Source organism: Salmo salar, chromosome ssa24 (assembly GCF_905237065.1).
Source record: "Salmo salar chromosome ssa24, Ssal_v3.1, whole genome shotgun sequence".
NCBI lineage: Eukaryota > Metazoa > Chordata > Actinopteri > Salmoniformes > Salmonidae > Salmo > Salmo salar.
In genome coordinates, this window is record NC_059465.1 from 38,959,218 (window position 1) to 38,978,722 (window position 19,505).

A 19,505-nucleotide genomic window follows, 5' to 3' on the forward strand; every position below is an offset into this window, starting at 1 on the left:
TCAGCGTCTGAGCAGTATGAGGGGTGAGAGCAGCAGGTAAAAATAAACAGACGAGATTGCACGGTTCTCTCATTTCCTCTCATCCATCTTGACGACAGGATGAAGGAAGAAGGAGAAGACACTGGCAACCCTATCAGTGAAAGAGAGGAGACAGAAAGGTGGAGTGGAACAGGACCCATATTCATAAAAGCGTCTCAGAGTAGGAGTGCTGATCTAGGATCAGGTCCACCCCCTGTCCATATAAATCTTATTCATTATGATCTAAAAAGGCATAACTGATCCTAGATCATCACTCCTACACTCGAGACGCTTTATGAACACAGGCCCTGCTGGTCACTAGCCAGTCAGAGCTGTTTTGAGGAGGTGAGTGAGTGTTGGAACTCAGCTGATCTAGAGCCAGTGAGTGGCTGCCTGGTAAGTAAACAGTAAGCTGGCCAGTTGAGGGGCCTTGATCGCACTCCACCACTCTGACCAAGCCAACGGGCAGCTCTTTTGAAAAGGTGTGCAGCCACCCGCCACCCCCCCTGATGGAATGTTATTCCTAGAGCCTGACATGGTTTATCCCCTACATTGGACTCTCTGGTTCTCATTCTCATCAGCCCTGTTGACACAGTCAGCCAGGGCTTCACCTTCCAGGGATTAGACAGTGGCCCTGGAGCCCACCCCTGGAGCCTCCATTCACCAGGCCTGGGTGGTAGGCTACACACAGACAGGACTAGGCCTCCTGGCAACAGGCTGAAGCCGCTTAGTCACCATTGAGGCGACACAAAGGGGTAGCCGCGAAATCACGTAACATTTGATGGGTGTGAACATGAGCTGAACTAACAATTCAAGGTGTTTTATTGGCATGGGAAACATATGTTTACATTGCCAAAACAAGTGAAATAGATAATAAACTAAAGTTAAATAAATGGCATGGGAAACATATGTTTACATTGCCAAAGCAAGTGAAATAGATAGACCACATGTAATCATGACTAACTCTCCAGGGATAATTTACTCAGAAACGAATGGTCGGTTTGATAGTTGAGTTTTCTACAAAAGTTCATTATATTTGCAGTATTGAAAATCCTGCTGTTCAACCTAACATTCCATTGATGTTTAATGTCATTCGTCTCGACGTATTTTTGCCCGGTGATGGTTATGCTCCAGATCTTTCTGCTTTAGATTCAGGAGGAATCCGCCACGTTCTCTTTCACGCCCCAGCCCAAATGTGTGGGGGCTACACTAGCTATTTTTACAGTGCTTGTAAAGACGTTAGGATTTTACCATGCTTATTTTATTTGACAGCCTTCACCCAACATGTTGAGCCTGCATCCTCCTACAGAGCTTGGTCTGAGCCAAGCCAAACTCAGGAAACTTAAATGCTTATTGTTTCGTGTCAGGGATAGTCAATTAGATCACTCCTTTTTCTCTTTGCAATCAACAATTTCAACGAACATCAAGAACAAGTTTTATCTAATTGTCAACTGACACAAACAACGTTAGCGTAACATTCCAACCACAACAACTTTAGTCAACAACTCATTTCTCTCTTAGACAACAGACACCTTTTTTTTTTCCTTCATCCAGCCAGGCAGCCCCTCGTAAATCGCTCCAGACTGCAAGGCAGGCCTCTCTCTCTCTCTCGGACATCTGATAGTGATTAAAACATGGCCTGAGAGTGGCTTCAACACCACACCTCTTAGGCTGCATCCCGGATGGCACCCTACATAGTCCACACCTTTTGTCCAGGACCCATACAGCTCTGGTCAAAAAGGTGTGCACTACAGGGAACAGGGTGCCATTCAGGACACAGGCTTACTTTCAGCCATGAAAGACCCCATGCCCCCCCCCCATCCCCCTCTTCCGTTCCCAGTCCCTCACACACCCTGCCATTCAGGACGCAGCCTTACGTTCAGCCATGAAAGACCCCACGCCCCCCCATTCCTTCCTCCACCTCTCCGTCCCCTGGAACAGTCACGCTTCTGTGCACTGTTGATTAGCTAGAACCTGAGGAGCTGGCTGAAGGGACTTTATTGTGTTGGTTAAAATGTAAAGAGCGTATCTGATGTCCAGAAAGAAGCCCTGCTATCTGAGGAAGGAAACCTTTTTTCTATATTTCATGATTCACCTTCTTATGATCCAATATCTGTGTGTATGTTTATGCTTATCATGTTACACACTGGTAGATCCAACAAGCCTTGCTATACCTGCCTGACTGAATGCATGGAGACATCCTGTCCGAGACCGTTCTTACAGGATGTAGTATAGCTCTACTGTTGAGAAGAATCTCTTTTAAACATATACAAACACACACACACAGTCCAGGTGTGTGTGTGCCCATGCGTGTGCATGCATGTGGGTAAATGTGTGGGAGGTGTTCAGTTATTTGTTTTGGCTGATTCCATAATCCTGCAGCATGTGCTTGAACCCATTATAGATTGTGAAGAAAGTGGACAGTCCCACTCCTTAGTATCAAAAGCAATCCAAAGAGCGTATCACACATTTTTCCATCGGCAGTTCCAAAACCTAAATATAGCTTGACACACTTCTGAACACCACTCATTGGTCAACATAGCTTATTTAAAACAACTGGGGACCTGACAACCACCGGACTAATGGCCGCAGTGCACGTTCCAGGCTGACTACATTGCAGACAATGCATTGCATTAACCAATACAATGTTTGCAGTCGGGCATCAGACTGATTATATGATGTGGTGAGCTGATATGGTGAACCCCTATCCAGGCGTTGTGAGATCTGGCATTTGTTTACAATAATAGTCAGACTGAAAACAAAGCCAGTCTCTTCACTGGCTTACGAAGGTCATCAGGGTCTGTGGGGTATTGTTCAGAAACAACAACACAACGATCTCACTAGACCTGGTGTGAAAACAACATGAGTATTGTGGTAGCGGCAGATCCCGTTGTTTTGCTTTATGCTTGTGGAATGCTAATTGAACGTGACAGCTCAGTAAAATCCCACACACTGAGCTAGAGGAGACGGAGCCCACTGACAGTCAGAGTAACCCAGACAGTTTACAGGCTGCATCTCATTTCATTTCAGCACATCTGTCAAAGTCCTTTTAGAGTATGGTCAAGCCCATGGACTTTTCTTTGTGAAAAACTAAAGACACTTGAAGAGTGATTTCACTATATGACATCCTTAGAATACATGCGCGCTTATTGCCTTTAGACTACAAAATACTACATTTATTATCATCTGTGTCGGCAGAGCAGGTTATTGCAGTAACAGGTAGCATGTACACTGCATCATTAACTCACTGTCTAAATTAGGTTTGATATTTTAAATGTTATTGTTTCATTTGTAAAAAAAAGGAAAAAAAGAAAAGGTCCGTGTGTCAGAATCAACTCTCCCCCTCTCTACCCGGGGCTGGGATACATTTACACAGGAAACTATGTGGACAAGGTTCATAAGTTTGGGGTTGTAAAACAGCGCTCGGAGCATATCACATTGACTATAAAACCCTTAGTGTGAGGAGGAGGAGGAGGAGGAGGGGCAGTGACTATAAAACCCTTAGTGTGAGGAGGAGGAGGAGGGCAGTGACTATAAAACCCTTAGTGTGAGGAGGAGGAGGAGGGCAGTGACTATAAAACCCTTAGTGTGAGGAGGAGGAGGAGGGCAGTGACTATAAAACCCTTAGTGTGAGGAGGAGGAGGAGGAGGAGGGCAGTGACTATAAAACCCTTAGTGTGAGGAGGAGGAGGAGGAGGAGGGCAGTGACTATAAAACCCTTAGTGTGAGGAGGAGGAGGAGGAGGAGGGCAGTGACTATAAAACCCTTAGTGTGAGGAGGAGGAGGAGGAGGAGGGCAGTGACTATAAAACCCTTAGTGTGAGGAGGAGGAGGAGGGCAGTGACTATAAAACCCTTAGTGTGAGGAGGAGGAGGAGGGCAGTGACTATAAAACCCTTAGTGTGAGGAGGAGGAGGAGGGCAGTGACTATAAAACCCTTAGTGTGAGGAGGAGGAGGAGGGCAGTGACTATAAAACCCTTAGTGTGAGGAGGAGGAGGAGGGCAGTGACTATAAAACCCTTAGTGTGAGGAGGAGGAGGAGGGGCAGTGACTATAAAACCCTTAGTGTGAGGAGGAGGAGGAGGAGGAGGGCAGTGACTATAAAACCCTTAGTGTGAGGAGGAGGAGGGCAGTGACTATAAAACCCTTAGTGTGAGGAGGAGGAGGGCAGTGACTATAAAACCCTTAGTGTGAGGAGGAGGAGGAGGAGGAGGAGGAGGGCAGTGACTATAAAACCCTTAGAGGAGGGGCAGTGACTATAAAACCCTTAGAGGAGGGGCAGTGACTATAAAACCCTTAGTGTGAGGAGGAGGAGGAGGGGCAGTGACTATAAAACCCTTAGTGTGAGGAGGAGGAGGAGGGGCAGTGACTATAAAACCCTTAGTGTGAGGAGGAGGAGGAGGAGGAGGGCAGTGACTATAAAACCCTTAGTGTGAGGAGGAGGAGGAGGAGGGGCAGTGACTATAAAACCCTTAGTGTGAGGAGGAGGAGGAGGAGGAGGAGGGCAGTGACTATAAAACCCTTAGTGTGAGGAGGAGGAGGAGGGGCAGTGACTATAAAACCCTTAGTGTGAGGAGGAGGAGGAGGAGGAGGGCAGTGACTATAAAACCCTTAGTGTGAGGAGGAGGAGGAGGAGCAGTGACTATAAAACCCTTAGTGTGAGGAGGAGGAGGAGGGGCAGTGACTATAAAACCCTTAGTGTGAGGAGGAGGAGGAGGAGGAGGGGCAGTGACTATAAAACCCTTAGTGTGAGGAGGAGGAGGAGGAGGAGGGGCAGTAACTATAAAACCCTTAGTGTGAGGAGGAGGAGGAGGGGCAGTGACTATAAAACCCTTAGTGTGAGGAGGAGGAGGAGGAGGAGGGGCAGTGACTATAAAACCCTTAGTGTGAGGAGGAGGAGGAGGGGGAGGGCAGTGACTCGGTCTGTATTCATTAAGTCAGCAGTTATTAATTAAAACACTAAAGGGAACCTTAATGTGACCAAAGCAGTCTTTCTCCCAGACCTCACCTCCTATTGGTTCCTTGAAAGCAGGTTGTGGTGAGCCATTTATATTCAGTGTAAGTCCCAAATGGCGCCCTTTTACCTACATTGTGCCTCATCCCTATCGGCCCTGGTCAAAAGTTGCGTGCTATGTAAGGAGTAGCGTTCTAGTTGGGACGTAGCCTCAGTAACCCATACAAGGCGCCAAGAACAATACAGTGGTGAACCATTACGCAGCTCCAAGCTTTCAGTTCAAATGTCTCTGAGTGTGTGTGTCTAAGTGTATGTCTGTGTGTGTGTGTCTGTCTGTTAGTCTGAGTGTGTCTGACTGAGTGTGAGCATGACAAACTGCTAGAAAAACTTCAGTAATTTTCAAACAAGAGTAAATCTGGTAGTGTTTCTGTAGATCACTTGTGTGTGCGTCATTGCGTCTGTGCACTTGCAAGAAGTGCGTTTGTAAATTTGTGTGTATGTTTGTGTGTGCGAGTATGTAGAGTGCCTTTGGAAAGTATCCAGACCCTTCCCCTTTTTACACATTTTGTTTTACACGTTACAGCCTTATTAAAAAAATGGATAAAAATGTTTAAAACATCCTCAGCAATCTACACACAATACCCCATAATGACTAAGCGAAAAAACACATTTTTAGAATTTTTTGCAAATGTATTAAACTTTTAAAAAAAAATGAAATATCAAGTATTCAGACCCTTTGTTCTGAGACTCGAAATTGAGCTCAGGTGCATCCTGTTTCCATTGATCATCCTTGAGATGTTTTACAATTTGATTGAAGTCCACCTGTGGTAAATTCAATTGATTGGACATGATTTGGAAAGGCACACACCTGACTATATAAAGGTCCCACAGTTGACAGTTTCTGTTCAATGTTCTGTTAAATCCTACTAATGTTTGTGTACTAAAATATCCTTCTTTAAGCCTAGGCATTGTGCTTGAGTTAGTTAAAGAAACTAACTCAAAAGATAAGATAAGTGTGTGTGCACATTAACCTGTTGGGGCTGGGGGGCAGTATTTGCACGGCCGGATAAAAAAATGTACCTGATTTAAACTGGTTACTACCCTTGCCCAGAAACGAGAATATGCATATAATCAGTAGATTTGGATAGAAAACACTCTAAAGTTTCTAAAACTGTTTGAATGGTGTCTGTGAGTATAACAGAACTCATATGGCAGGCCAAAACCTGAGAAGATTCCATACAGGAAGTGCCCTGTCTGACAATTTGTTCTCCTTCTGTGGCATCTCTATCGAAAATACAGCATCTCTGCTGTAACGTGACATTTTCTAAGGCTTCCATTGGCTCTCAGAAGGCGCCAGAAAGTGGAATGAAACAACAGGAGATTTTGTGAGTGGTCAGGCTGAGAACAGTGACACTGGAGATGCGCGTTCATGTGAATTCTCCATGTTTTTCTTTTTCTCTTTGAATGAATACAATGTCGCCCGGTTGGAATATTATCGCTATTTTACGAGAAAAATAGCATAAAAATTGATTTTAAACAGCGTTTGACATGCTTCGAAGTACGGTAATGGAATATTTAGAAATGTGTCACGAAATGCGCGTCACCCTTCGGATCCTGACCTGAACGCACGAACAAAACGGAGCTATTTGAATATTACTATGGATTATTTGGAACCAAAACAACATTTGTTGTTGAAGTAGAAGTCCTGGGAGTGCATTCTGACGAAGAACAGCAAAGGTAATCCAATTTTTCTTATAGTAAATCTGAGTTTGGTGAGTGCCAAACTTGGTGGGTGTCAAATTAGCTAGCCGTGATGGCCGGGCTATGTAGTCAGAATATTGCAAAATGTGCTTTCGCCGAAAAGCTATTTTAAAATCTGACACCGCGATTGCATAAAGGAGTTCTGTATCTATAATTCTTAAAATAATTGTAATGTATTTTGTGAACGTTAATCGTGAGTAATTTAGTAAATTCACCGGAAGTTTGCAGTGGGTATGCTAGTTCTGAACATCACATGCTAATGTAAAAAGCTGTTTTTTCATATAAATATGAACTTGATTGAACAAAACATGCATGTATTGTATAACAATGTCCTAGGAGTGTCATCTGATGAAGATCAAAGGTTAGTGCTGCATTTAGCCGTGGTTTAGGTTTTTGTGACATATATGCTTGCTTTGAAAATGGCTGTGTGATTATTTTTGGCAGGGTACTCTCCTGACATAATCTAATGTTTTGCTTTCGTTGTAAAGCCTTTTTGAAATCGGACAATGTGGTTAGATTAACAAGAGTCTTGTCTTTAAAATGGTGTAAAATAGTCATATGTTTGAGAAATTGAAGTTATAGCATTTTTGAGGTATTTGTATTTCGCGCCACGCGATTCCACTGGTTGTTGACTAGCGTCCCACCTTGCCCAGGGAGGTTAAGAGAGGTCTGTTCTAACTGTTCTGTGTGTGTGTAGAGTGACCCATGGATGTCTGGGCACTCAGCCAAGAATATGACTGGTTCTTCTTGATCCTAGACAGAGTAAAGGTTATATCCTGCACACCAGTAACAGAGCTATTCTGTTTTGGACTTTTGGAGCCTGTTTCTGGGGAAAGATTGTGGTGGAGAAATCAGAATTAGCTAAGTAACAAAGATAATTAAGATGTCTTATCTGCAGAATATGCTTATACGATTAAACTGTTGAACTCTGACATTAGAATGTCTCCTTTCGGACTCAGGAGTTGGCAGCTGTACTTCCTCCCATATGTGCCTCAGTCACCTGGGGTCCAGAGAGGAGAGAAGTCAAGCTTGTCTATCACGTCCCTGCTGCTATGCAGAATATCAGCAAGGATTATGGCAAAGGAGGTCAGAAGAAAACATTGTTTCCATATGTGAACTATATGTCTTTATTGAAAACCATGTGAAGGGATGGCGTGAGTAATGGGGAACCAATCACTTGTCTCCACAGTGTCTGTGCATCAGTCACCTCCTCCTAGGGGGAGATTGTTCTCTCCAATAGTTCAAGGTGGAAAACTAAGTAACAACAAATGTCCTAAGTTCTTAGTACTGAACAAAACAACAAGTTCTTTGTATTTGGGGCCGAAGGTCTGGCACAGGATGTGTGGGCTTGGTGTTTGGAACCACTGTACGTCATCTCTGAGGTTGCACCTATCCTGACCTATCCTGAGATAGTATATAACCCAGAAGCTAACTCCACTCGGGGCTCTCACTCCACCTGAAAATAGCCGAGAGGATCTGCAGAGAAGAATGGAAGAAACAAGCTTGCAGCGTCATACCCAAGAAATCTTGAGGCTGTAATCGCTGCCAAAGGTGCTTCAACAAAGGACTGAGTAAAGGGTCTGAATACTTACAGTATGTGAACGTGATTTCAGTTTATATTTTGAATAAATTATCAAAAAATTCTAAAAACCTGTTTTTGCATCATGGGGTATTGAGCGTAGATTGTTGAGGGGGAAAAACAATTTAATATATTTTAGAATAAAGCTTTAACGTAACAAAATGTGGAAAAAGTCAAGGGGTCTGAATGCTTTACCGAAGGCACTGTATGTGTACGTGCGCACGCATGTGTATCCCTTCAAATGATCAACCCTCGTCAAGACAATGGATCAGTCTCGCTGTACAGGACCAGATCAGTCTCGTGTGTAGAGGGCCAGGTCAGTCTCGTGTGTAGAGGACCAGGTCAGTCTCGTGTGTACAGGACCAGGTCAGTCTCGTGTGTACAGGACCAGGTCAGTCTCGTGTGTACAGGACCAGGTCAGTCTCGTGTGTAGAGGACCAGGTCAGTCTCGTGTGTACAGGACCAGGTCAGTCTCGTGTGTACAGGACCAGGTCAGTCTCGTGTGTACAGGACCAGGTCAGTCTCGTGTGTAGAGGACCAGGTCAGTCTCGTGTGTACAGGACCAGGTCAGTCTCGTGTGTAGAGGACCAGGTCAGTCTCGTGTGTAGAGGACCAGGTCAGTCTCGTGTGTAGAGGACCAGGTCAGTCTCGTGTGTAGAGGACCAGGTCAGTCTCGTGTGTACAGGACCAGGTCAGTCTCGTGTGTAGAGGACCAGGTCAGTCTCGTGTGTACAGGACCAGGTCAGTCTCGTGTGTACAGGACCAGGTCAGTCTCGTGTGTAGAGGACCAGGTCAGTCTCGTGTGTAGAGGACCAGGTCAGTCTCGTGTGTAGAGGACCAGGTCAGTCTCGTGTGTAGAGGACCAGGTCAGTCTCGTGTGTACAGGGCCAGGTCAGTCTCGTGTGTACAGGACCAGGTCAGTCTCGTGTGTACAGGGCCAGGTCAGTCTCGTGTGTACAGGACCAGGTCAGTCTCGTGTGTAGAGGACCAGGTCAGTCTCGTGTGTAGAGGACCAGGTCAGTCTCGTGTGTAGAGGACCAGGTCAGTCTCGTGTGTACAGGACCAGGTCAGTCTCGTGTGTACAGGGCCAGGTCAGTCTCGTGTGTAGAGGACCAGGTCAGTCTCGTGTGTAGAGGACCAGGTCAGTATCGTGTGTACAGGACCAGGTCAGTCTCGTGTGTAGAGGACCAGGTCAGTCTCGTGTGTAGAGGACCAGGTCAGTCTCGTGTGTACAGGACCAGGTCAGTCTCGTGTGTACAGGACCAGGTCAGTCTCGTGTGTACAGGACCAGGTCAGTCTCGTGTGTACAGGACCAGGTCAGTCTCGTGTGTACAGGACCAGGTCAGTCTCGTGTGTAGAGGACCAGGTCAGTCTCGTGTGTAGAGGACCAGGTCAGTCTCGTGTGTACAGGACCAGGTCAGTCTCGTGTGTAGAGGGCCAGGTCAGTCTCGTGTGTAGAGGACCAGGTCAGTCTCGTGTGTAGAGGACCAGGTCAGTCTCGTGTGTAGAGGACCAGGTCAGTCTCGTGTGTAGAGGACCAGGTCAGTCTCGTGTGTACAGGACCAGGTCAGTCTCGTGTGTACAGGACCAGGTCAGTCTCGTGTGTAGAGGACCAGGTCAGTCTCGTGTGTAGAGGACCAGGTCAGTCTCGTGTGTAGAGGACCAGGTCAGTCTCGTGTGTACAGGACCAGGTCAGTCTCGTGTGTACAGGACCAGGTCAGTCTCGTGTGTACAGGACCAGGTCAGTCTCGTGTGTACAGGACCAGGTCAGTCTCGTGTGTACAGGACCAGGTCAGGCTCGTGTGTAGAGGACCAGGTCAGTCTCGTGTGTACAGGACCAGGTCAGTCTCGTGTGTACAGGACCAGGTCAGGCTCGTGTGTAGAGGACCAGGTCAGTCTCAGCAGACCTGGGTTGCTCTCTACACACCTCTTTCAGGAGACAGAAAATGTTTTGGGGTTACGTTTCCCTTAAGTACAGATCTAGGATCAGCCCCCCCATCCTTACTTTAACCACTAGTGAGGAACATGCAACATTTTCTCAAGATCATTGTCTAGGGGGAACGTCACCCTACTCCAGGGTAACCAGAACAAGTAGGGGGAACATCACAGTACTCCAGGGTAACCAGAACAAGTAGGGGGAACATCACAGTACTCCAGGGTAACCAGAACAAGTAGGGGGAACGTCACCCTACTCCAGGGTAACCAGAACAAGTAGGGGAAACGTCACCCTACTCCAGGGTAACCAGAACAAGTAGGGGAAACGTCACCCTACTCCAGGGTAACCAGAACAAGTAGGGGAAACGTCACCCTACTCCAGGGTAACCAGAACAAGTAGGGGAAACGTCACCCTACTCCAGGGTAACCAGAACAAGTAGGGGAAACGTCACCCTACTCCAGGGTAACCAGAACAAGTAGGGGAAACGTCTGCGCTAGAAAGGTCAACAACGCCGCAGGGCCAGACGGATTACTAGGACATGTACTGCGAGCATGCGCTGACCAACCAGCAAGTGTCTTCCCTGACATTTTCAACCTCTCCCTGTCCGAGTCTGTAATACCAACATGTTTTAAGCAGACCACCATAGTGCCTGTGCCCGAGAACACTAAGGTAACCTGCCTAAATGGCCATCGACCCGTAGCACTCACGTCTGTAGCCATGAAGTGTTTTGAAAGGCTGGTCATGGCTCACGTCAACACCATCATCCCAGAAACCCTAGACCCACTCCAATTTGCATGCCGCCCCAACAGATCCACAGATGATGCAGTCTCTATTGCACTCCATACTGCCGTTTTCCCACCTGGACAAAAGAAACACCTATGTGAGTATGCTATTCATTGACTACAGCTCAGCGTTCAACACCAGAGTGCCCTCAAAGCTCATCAATAAGCTAAGGACCCTGGGACTAAACACCTCCCTCTGCAACTGGATCCTGGACTTCCTGACGGGCCGCCCCAGGTGGTAAGGGTAGGTAACACATCCGCCAAGCTGATTCTCACAGGGGCCCCTCAGGGGTGCGTGCTCAGCCCCCTCCTGTACTCCCTGTTCACTCATGACTGCACGGCCAGACACGACTCCAACACCATCATTCAATTTGCAGATGACACAACAGTGGTTGGCCTGATCACCGACAACGACGAGACAGCCTATAGGGAGGAAGTCAGAGACCTGGCCATGTGGTGCCAGGACAACAACCTCTCCCTCAACGTGATCAAGACAAAAGAGATGATTGTGGACTCCAGGAAAAGGAGGACCGAGTACGCCCCCATTCTCATCGACGGGGCTGTAGTGGAGCAGGTTGAGAGCTTCTAGTTCCTTGGTGTCCACATCACCAACAAACTAACATGGTCCAAACACACCAAGACAGTCGTGAAGAGGTCACGACAAAGCCTATTCCTCCTCAGGAGACTGAAAAGATTTGACATGGGTCCTCAGATCCTGAAATGGTTCTACAGCTGCACCATCGAGAGCATACTGACTGGTTGCATCACTGCCTGGTATGGCAACTGCTCAGCCTCCGACCGCAAGGCACTACAGAGGGTAGTGTGTACGGCCCAGTACATCACTGGGGCCCAGCTTCCTGCCATCCAGGACCTCTATACCAGGCGGTGTCAGATGAAGGCCCTAAAAATTGTCAAATACTCCAGCCACCCTAGTCATAGACTGTTCTCTCTACCATACGGCAAGCGGTACCGGAGCACCAAGTTTAGGTCCAAGAGGCTTCTAAACAGCTTCTACCCTCAAGCCATAAGACACTCTGTCTGGGCTAGGGAGCAGTATTTTCACGGCCGGATGAAAAACGTACCCAATTTACTACTCTGGCCCAGAAACTAGAATATGCATATTATTAGTAGATTTGGATAGAAAACACTGAAGTTTCTAAAACTGTTTGGAAGGTGTCTGAGTATAACAGAACTCATATAGCAGGCAAAAACCTGAGAAAATTCCAAGCAGGAAGTGGAAAGTCTGAGAATTGTAGTTCTTCTTTTGATTCTCTATCGAAACTACAGTGTCTGTGGGGGACGTTGCACTTCCTAAGGCTTCCATTGGCTGTCTAAAGCCTTCAGAAAGTGGTTTGAGCATTTTCCTGTCACTGGGCAGATAATAGGAGCTCATTTTCTGAGTGGACTGCCTGGCAACAAAGTGATTGGATATGCTCGGTCCCGTGAGCACGCCCCTCCTTTTTCTTCTTGAATGAATATGCTATTGTCCGGTTGGAATATTATCACAATTTTACGTTAAAAATACCATAAAGATAGATTTTAAACAGCATTTGACATGCTTCTAAGTACGGTAATGGAACATTTTGACTTTTCATCTCTCGTTCCGCGCTCGCGCGTTATGCCTTTGGATAAGTGATCTGTATGCACAAACAAAACGGGAGGTATTTGTACATAAATATGGATTATTTTGAACAAAAACAAAATTTCTTGTGGAAGTAGCAGTCCTGGGAGTGCATTCTGACAAAGATTAGCAAAGGTAAGAGAATATTTCTAATACTAATTCTGAGTTTAGGTTGCCCTGAACTTGGCGGGTGTCTGAATAGCTCGCCGTGATGGCTGAGCTATGTACTCAGAATATTGAAAAATGTGCTTTCTCCGTAAAGCTATTTTAAAATCTGACAAGGCGGTTGCATCCAGGGGTAGTCTATCTATAATTCTTTAAATAATTGTTATATATTTTGTCAACGTTTATGATGAGTTTTTTTGTAAATTGATGTGCACATTCACCAGGCGTTTTGGTGGGAATACATTTTCTGAACATCACGCGCCAATGTAAAATGCTGTTTTTGGATATAAATATGAACTTTATCGAACAAAACATACATGTATTGTGTAACAATGTCCTAGGAGTGTCATCTGATGAAGATCGTCAAAGGTTAGTGCTTCATTTAGCTGTGTTTTGGGTTTTATGGACACATGTCCTTGCTTGGAAAATGGCTGTGTGATTATTTTTGTCTATGTACTCTCCTAACAGAATCTAATGTTTTGCTTCAGCTGTAAAGCCTTTTTGAAATCGGACAATGTGGTTAGATTAACGAGAAGTTTCTTTAAAATGGTGTAAAATAGTTGTATGTTTGAGAAAGTTGAATTATGACATTTTGTTGTTTTTGAATTTTCCGCCCTGATATTTCACTGGCTGTGTACCGCAGGTACCTAGCCCATAGAAGTTAACTTCTATGGGCTACGTGTGACGCTAGCGTCCCACCTGCGAGAGACGAAAAGTCAAAATGTTCCATTACCCTACTTAGAAGCATGTCAAATGCTGTTTAAAATCAATCTTTATGGTATTTTTAACGTAAAATTGCGATAATATTCCAACCGGACAATAGCATATTCAGAAGGAACGGTGCGCTCACGTGACTGCGCATATCCAATCCCTTTGTTGCCAGGCAGACCACTCAGTAACTGAGCTCCTATACTCTGCCCAGTGACAGGAGAATGCTCAAACCACTTTCTGAAGGCTGTTGACAGCCAATGGAAGCCTTAGGAAGTGCAACGTCACCCCACAGACACTGTAGTTTCGATAGAGAATCAAAAGAAGAACTACAATTCTCAGACTTTCCACTTCCTGCTTGGATTTTTCTCAGGTTTTTGCATGCCATACGAGTTCTGTTATACTCACAGACACCATTCAAAAAACAGTTTTAGAAACTTCAGAGTGTTTTCTATCCAAATATGCTAATAATATGCATATTCTAGTTTCTGGGCCAGAGTAGTAACCTGTTTAAATTGGGTACGTTTTTCATCCGGCCGTGAAAATACTGCCCCCTAGCCCAGACAGGTTAAATATGAGAAACCACTAATAACAATCACAGCAAACAATTTCTCTACGGTTTTGGCAGTTGAGAACGTCCACTTTTGAGTGAATTTGCAGATCCCTCCCAATGCCCTGATTGGACCTTCTGATACTATAGGTGATGACACTTCCTGTTACAGGTCAAGGCACCACTGCAATGCAAAGTTCACTAGCCGATTGTCTGTCTGTCTGTCTGGATTGAGATGGGATCCAACAAGGGCCATGTGAGAGACATCTGCAGAACACCATATCTCGTTCTAGCAAAATAACAACAGCCGATTCCTCTGCAAATGATCTGGTCTGCCTTCCTCTCCTCCTCCTCCCACACAAACACCCAGTGCGTGTCTGTCTCTGCAGCCATGCTGCTGATTCCATTAGCTCTAATCTGGTTTATTCCACATCAGCATCGATGTGCTGGGAGGCCAGTCAGGGAGTGACCTGCTGGGAAGTTAGCTGTCAGACCGAGGGTACGAAGCTCTCAACATGAACCAGACCTGGTCTGGGGATAGGAGACAACACCCCACCAGACAACAAACAGAGAAGAGGAGGAAGAACAAGATTGTGTGCGTGTGTGATGCCAATTACTGTACAGTGTGGAGAGATATTTCATTCTATTCTGTTCTATTGAATCATTCTATTGAATCATTCTATTGAAGACTCAATAAGCAAACAATTATAGGACTGGAACACGATAAACAAAATCACAGGCCCCCAGATACACACGGAAATTCGATAAGTAAGCTGGATAACAATAAATTCAGTGGACAGGTAAGGGAACAAATAGAGAAACCGGATACAGTAATGTTCCATTTCGCACAATGACATAATTGTCATGGACCAACTTCCATGCACTCCTGTCTTCACAGGAAATAAAAACAATTTTTCATTGATCGAGTTTCTTTGAATTAACGACAGTAATCATTAGTTATCATATTGGCTCATTAGAACTTTGAGGTTCTCTCAATTAGGGAGAGTTCAGTTGCTATGTGAAAAGGAACTAGTACATCCCTGAATATACTGTATTGCTGATCAATCAGACTTACTGTTCAAAATAGGAATGTTGATTCATCTTTCATCCCATCTGTCAGAAGTAAAGCGCATGGGGAGCCCTGGGGAGAGAGATGGCAGTCGAGTGAGTAAGTGAAAGAAAGGAGGAAGGAAGAGGAGAGAAGAGCGGGGAGAGTGAGAGCGGGGAGAGCGAGGAGAGAGAGCGAGCAGAGAGAGCGAGCGAGAGAGAGCGAGCGAGAGAGAGCGGTGCGAGAAGAGAGCGGAGCGAGAGGAGAGTGGAGAGAAAGAAGAGAGCGAGGAGAGCAGAGCAAGAGAGCGGAGAGAGCGAGGAGAGAAAAGAGAGCAGAGAGAGAGCAGAGAGAGAGAAGAGAGCGGAGAGAAGAGAGTGAAGAGAGCGGAGAAAGAGAAGAGTGAGGAGAGAGCGAGAGAAGAGAAGAGAGTGAGGAGAGCGCGAGAAGAGAGCGAGAGAGAAGAGAGTGGAGAGAGCGAGGAGAGCGAGCGGAGAAGAGAGCGGAGCAAGAGAGCGGAGCAAGAGGAGAGAAAAGAGAGCAGAGAGAGAGCAGAGAGAGAGAAGAGAGAGAAGAGAGCGGAGAAAGAGAAGAGCGAGGAGAGAGCGGAGAAAGAGAAGAGCGAGGAGAGAGCGAGAGAAGAGAAGAGAGTGAGGAGAGCGCGAGAAGAGAGCGAGAGAGAAGAGAGCGAGAGAGAAGAGAGCGAGAGAGAAGAGAGCGAGGAGAGCGAGCGGAGAAGAGAGCAGAGAAGAGAGCGGAGCAAGAGAGCGGAGCAAGAGAGCGGAGCAAGAGAGCGGAGCAAGAGAGCGGAGCAAGAGAGCGGAGAAAGAGGAGAGAAGAGAGAGCAGAGAGAGAGCAGAGAGAGAGAAGAGAGAGAGAAGAGAGCGGAGAGAAGAGAGTGAAGAGAGCGGAGAAAGAGAAGAGCAAGGAGAGAGCGAGGAGAGAGCGCGAGAAGAGAGCGAGGAGAGCGCGAGGAGAGCGCGAGAGAGGAGCGAGAGAGGAGCGAGCGAGAAGAGAGCGAGAGAGGAGAGAGCGAGAGAGAGCGAGGAGAGCGAGAAGAGAGAGAAGAGCGTGAAGAGAGTGAAGAGAGCGAGAGGAGAGAGCGAAGAGAGCGAATAGAGCGAGAGAAGAGAAGAAAGCGAGAGCGAGAGGAGAGCTAGAGCAAGAGAGCTAGAGCGAGAGAGCTAGAGCGAGAGAGCTAGAGCAGAGAGCTAGAGCAGAGAGCTAGAGCAGAGAGCTAGAGCGAGAGGAGAGAGCTAGAGAAGAGAGCGAGAGCGAGAGAAGAGAGCGAGAGAAGAGAAGAGAGAAGAGAAGAGAGCGAGAGAAGAGAGCGAGGAGAGAGTGAGAGAGCAATGAGAGAGCGAGAGAAGAGAAGAGAGCGAGGAGAGAGAGAGAGGAGAGAGCGAGGAGAGAGAGAAGAGAGTTAAGAGAGTGAAGAGAGCGAGAGAAGAGAAGAAAGCGAGAGAGAAGAGAGCGACAGAGAAGGGAGCGAGAGAAGAGAGCGACAAAGAAGGAGGCGAAGAAAGAGCTAGCGAGAGAGCTAGAAACTGAGCGAGAAAGCTAAGCTAAAGCGAAGAAAGAGAGCTAACGAGAAGAAGAAAGCTAAAGCGAGAAGAAAACTAAACGAAGAAGGAAGCTAGAAGCGAGAGAGAGGTGAGAAGAAGCGAAGAGAAAGCGAGAAGAGGCGAGAAGAGAGGAAAGAGACGAGAAGAAGGCGAAGAGGGCGAAGAAGAACGAAGAAAGCGAAGAGAAGAAGAAAGAAAGCGAGAAGAGAGGCGACGAGAGCTAAGCGAAGAGCTGGGGCGAAACTAAGCGAGAGAGCGAGGGAGAACGAAGCAGGAGGGAGGCGAGAGAAGGAAGAGAGCAGAGAAGAAAACTAGAAACAAAAGCTAGCGAGAGGCTAGAGCGAGAGAAAGCGAGAGGGAAAAAAGCGAGAGGAGAAAACTAGAGCGAGGGGGAGAGAGAAGAACAGAGAACAGGAAGAAGGCGGGAAGAGAAGGAGAGAAGGAGAAGAGAAGCGAGAGAGAGAGGAGAGGCGGGGGGGAAGGAAGACCGGAGAGGAGAAAGCGGGAGAAGCGAGAGAAGAGAAGAAGCGGGAGAGAGTGAGAGAGCGAGAAGAGTTAAGGAGGCGATAGCGAGAAGACGGTACGAGGGGGGGAGAAGAGCACAGGGGCGAAGAAGAGAGCGAGAGAAAGAGAGCAAGCGAGGAAGAAGCAAGCGGAGAGAAGGCGAGGAAGAGAGCGAGAGGAAAAGAACGAGAAGAGGAGAAGGCGAGAAGAGAAGAGTGAAGAGAGAGAAAGAAGCGAGGGAGAGAAAGCGAGGGGGAGAAGCGAGAGAAGCGACAAGGAAGCGAGAGAGAGAGAGGCAAGGGAAGCGAGAAGAAAGCGGAAGAGAGGAAGAGGCGAGGAAGAGAAAGCGAGAGAGAGAAGCGAGGAAGGAAGAGAAGAGGCGAGAGAAGAGAAAAAGCGAAGAGCGAGAGTGAGGAGGGAGAAGAAGAGAGCGAGGGAGAAGCGAGAGAGAGAAGAAAGCGGAGAAGAGGAGCGAGAAGAGAAAGCGGAAGAGAGACGGGAAGAGGGGGGAAGAGAAGCGAGAGGAAAGAAGCGAAGCGGAGAAGAAAGCGGAGAAAGGGGGAGGAAGGGGAGAGAACGAGAAGAAAGCGAGGGCGGAGAAAGGGAGGAAAGCGGGAGGGAGCGACGAGGAGGAGAAGGAGGCGAGCGAGGAAGAAGCGAGAACAGGAAGGGAGAGGGGCAAGGAAGCGGAGAGAGGCGGAGGAAGAAGAACGAAGAGGGAAGAAAAGCGAGGCGAGAAGAAGCGGAAGAGAGCGAGAGAGAAAGCGAGAGGAGGAGCGAAGAAAGCGAGGGGGGAGGAAGCGAGAGAGCGAGAGCTAGGGCGAGGAGAAGAGAACGAGAAGAGAGGCGAGAGAAGAAGAAGGCGGAGAGAAGAGAGAGAGGGAGTAGGGGATGGCGGAGAAGAGAGGCGAGGGAGACGGGAGAGGAGGGGCGAGAGAAGGAACGAAGAGAGAAAGCGAAGAAGAGAAGAAAGCGAGAGAAGAACGGAAAAAGAAGGGAAGAGGAGGGAGGAAGCGAAGAGAGACTGGGCGGGAAAGAGAGAGAGCGAAGAAGAAAGGAGGAGAGAAAGAGAGCTAACCGAGAAGAGAGCAGAGCAGAGGAAGAGAATAACGAGGAGAGAAGCGAAGAGAAGCGAAAAGAAGAGAGCGAGAAGAGAAAGAAGGAAGCGAGAAGAAGAAGAGCGGAGAAGCGAAGAAACAAGAAAGAACAGAAAGCAAGATAAGCAGTCCGAGAAAGAGTGAGCAGTCACGCGAGAGATGCGCGAGAAACCAGTCGAGAGGAGGTCGCGGGAGAGAGCGGGGAAGCGAGAGAAGGAGAGAGAAGAGTGGAGGTGAGACAGAAGGCGAGAGTGAGACAAAGAGGCGGAGTGAGACAGAAGAGAGCGAGAGTGAGACAGAAGAGAGCGAGAGTGAGACAGAAGAGAGCGAGAGTGAGACAGAAGAGAGCGAGAGTGAGACAGAAGAGAGCGAGAGTGAGACAGAAGAGAGCGAGAGTGAGACAGAGAAGAGAGCGAGAGTGAGAGTGAGAAGAGAGCGAGAGTGAGAGTGAGGAGAGGAGAGCGAAAGAGTGAGACAGAAGAGAGCGAGAGTGAGAAGAGAGCGAGAGTGAGACAGAGAAGAGAGCGAGAGTGAGACTGAAGAGAGCGAGAATGAGACTGAAGAGAGCGAGAGTGAGACTGAAGAGAGCGAGAGTGAGACTGAAGAGAGCGAGACAGAAAAGAGAGTGAGACAGAAGAGAGCGAGAGTGAGACTGAAGAGAGCGAGAGTGAGACTGAAGAGAGCGAGACAGAGACTGAAGAGAGCGAGACAGAGACTGAAGAGAGCGAGACAGAGACTGAAGAGAGCGAGAGTGAGACAGCGAGACAGAGAAGAGAGCGAGACAGAGAAGAGAGCGAGACAGAGAAGAGAGCGAGACAGAGAAGAGAGCGAGACAGAGAAGAGAACGAGAGTGAGACAGAGAAGAGAGCGAGACAGAGAAGAGAGCGAGACAGAGAAGAGTGAGACAGAGAAGAGTGACGAAGATAGCCAGAAAGGGGAGTGAGACTGAAGAAACCGAGAGTGAGACGAGACGAGGTGCTGGAGTGAGACAGAAGAGGAAGCGGGAGACAGAATGAGACAGAAGAGCGAGCGAGGAGCAGAGAAAGCGAGGACAGAAAAGAAGCGAGGAGACGGAGAGCGAGGGGCAGAAAGAGAGCGAGGGACGAGAAGAAGCGAGGAGACAGAGAAGAGCGAGGAGACAGAGAAGAAACAAAGAAACAAGAAGAACGAGGAGACAGAGAAGAGTGAGACAGAAGAGAGCGAGAGCGAGGAGACAGAGA

The 19,505-nt window shown here is 47.5% G+C and overlaps 1 protein-coding gene across 3 annotated transcripts in view; it reads right to left on the reverse strand.

The window, feature by feature from the left end:
• bmpr1ba (bone morphogenetic protein receptor, type IBa) overlaps positions 1-19,505 on the reverse strand; it is a 164,817-nt gene that overhangs the window by 121,802 nt on the left and 23,510 nt on the right. Inside the window, exon 2 of one of the 3 annotated variants that reach the window (XM_014172484.2) lies at positions 15,147-15,212. The exons of the other annotated variants lie outside the window; for them this stretch is intronic. The gene's annotated coding sequence lies outside the window, so the exon portion shown is untranslated. The remainder of the gene's footprint in view (positions 1-15,146; positions 15,213-19,505) is intronic. 3 annotated transcript variants of the gene reach the window in all.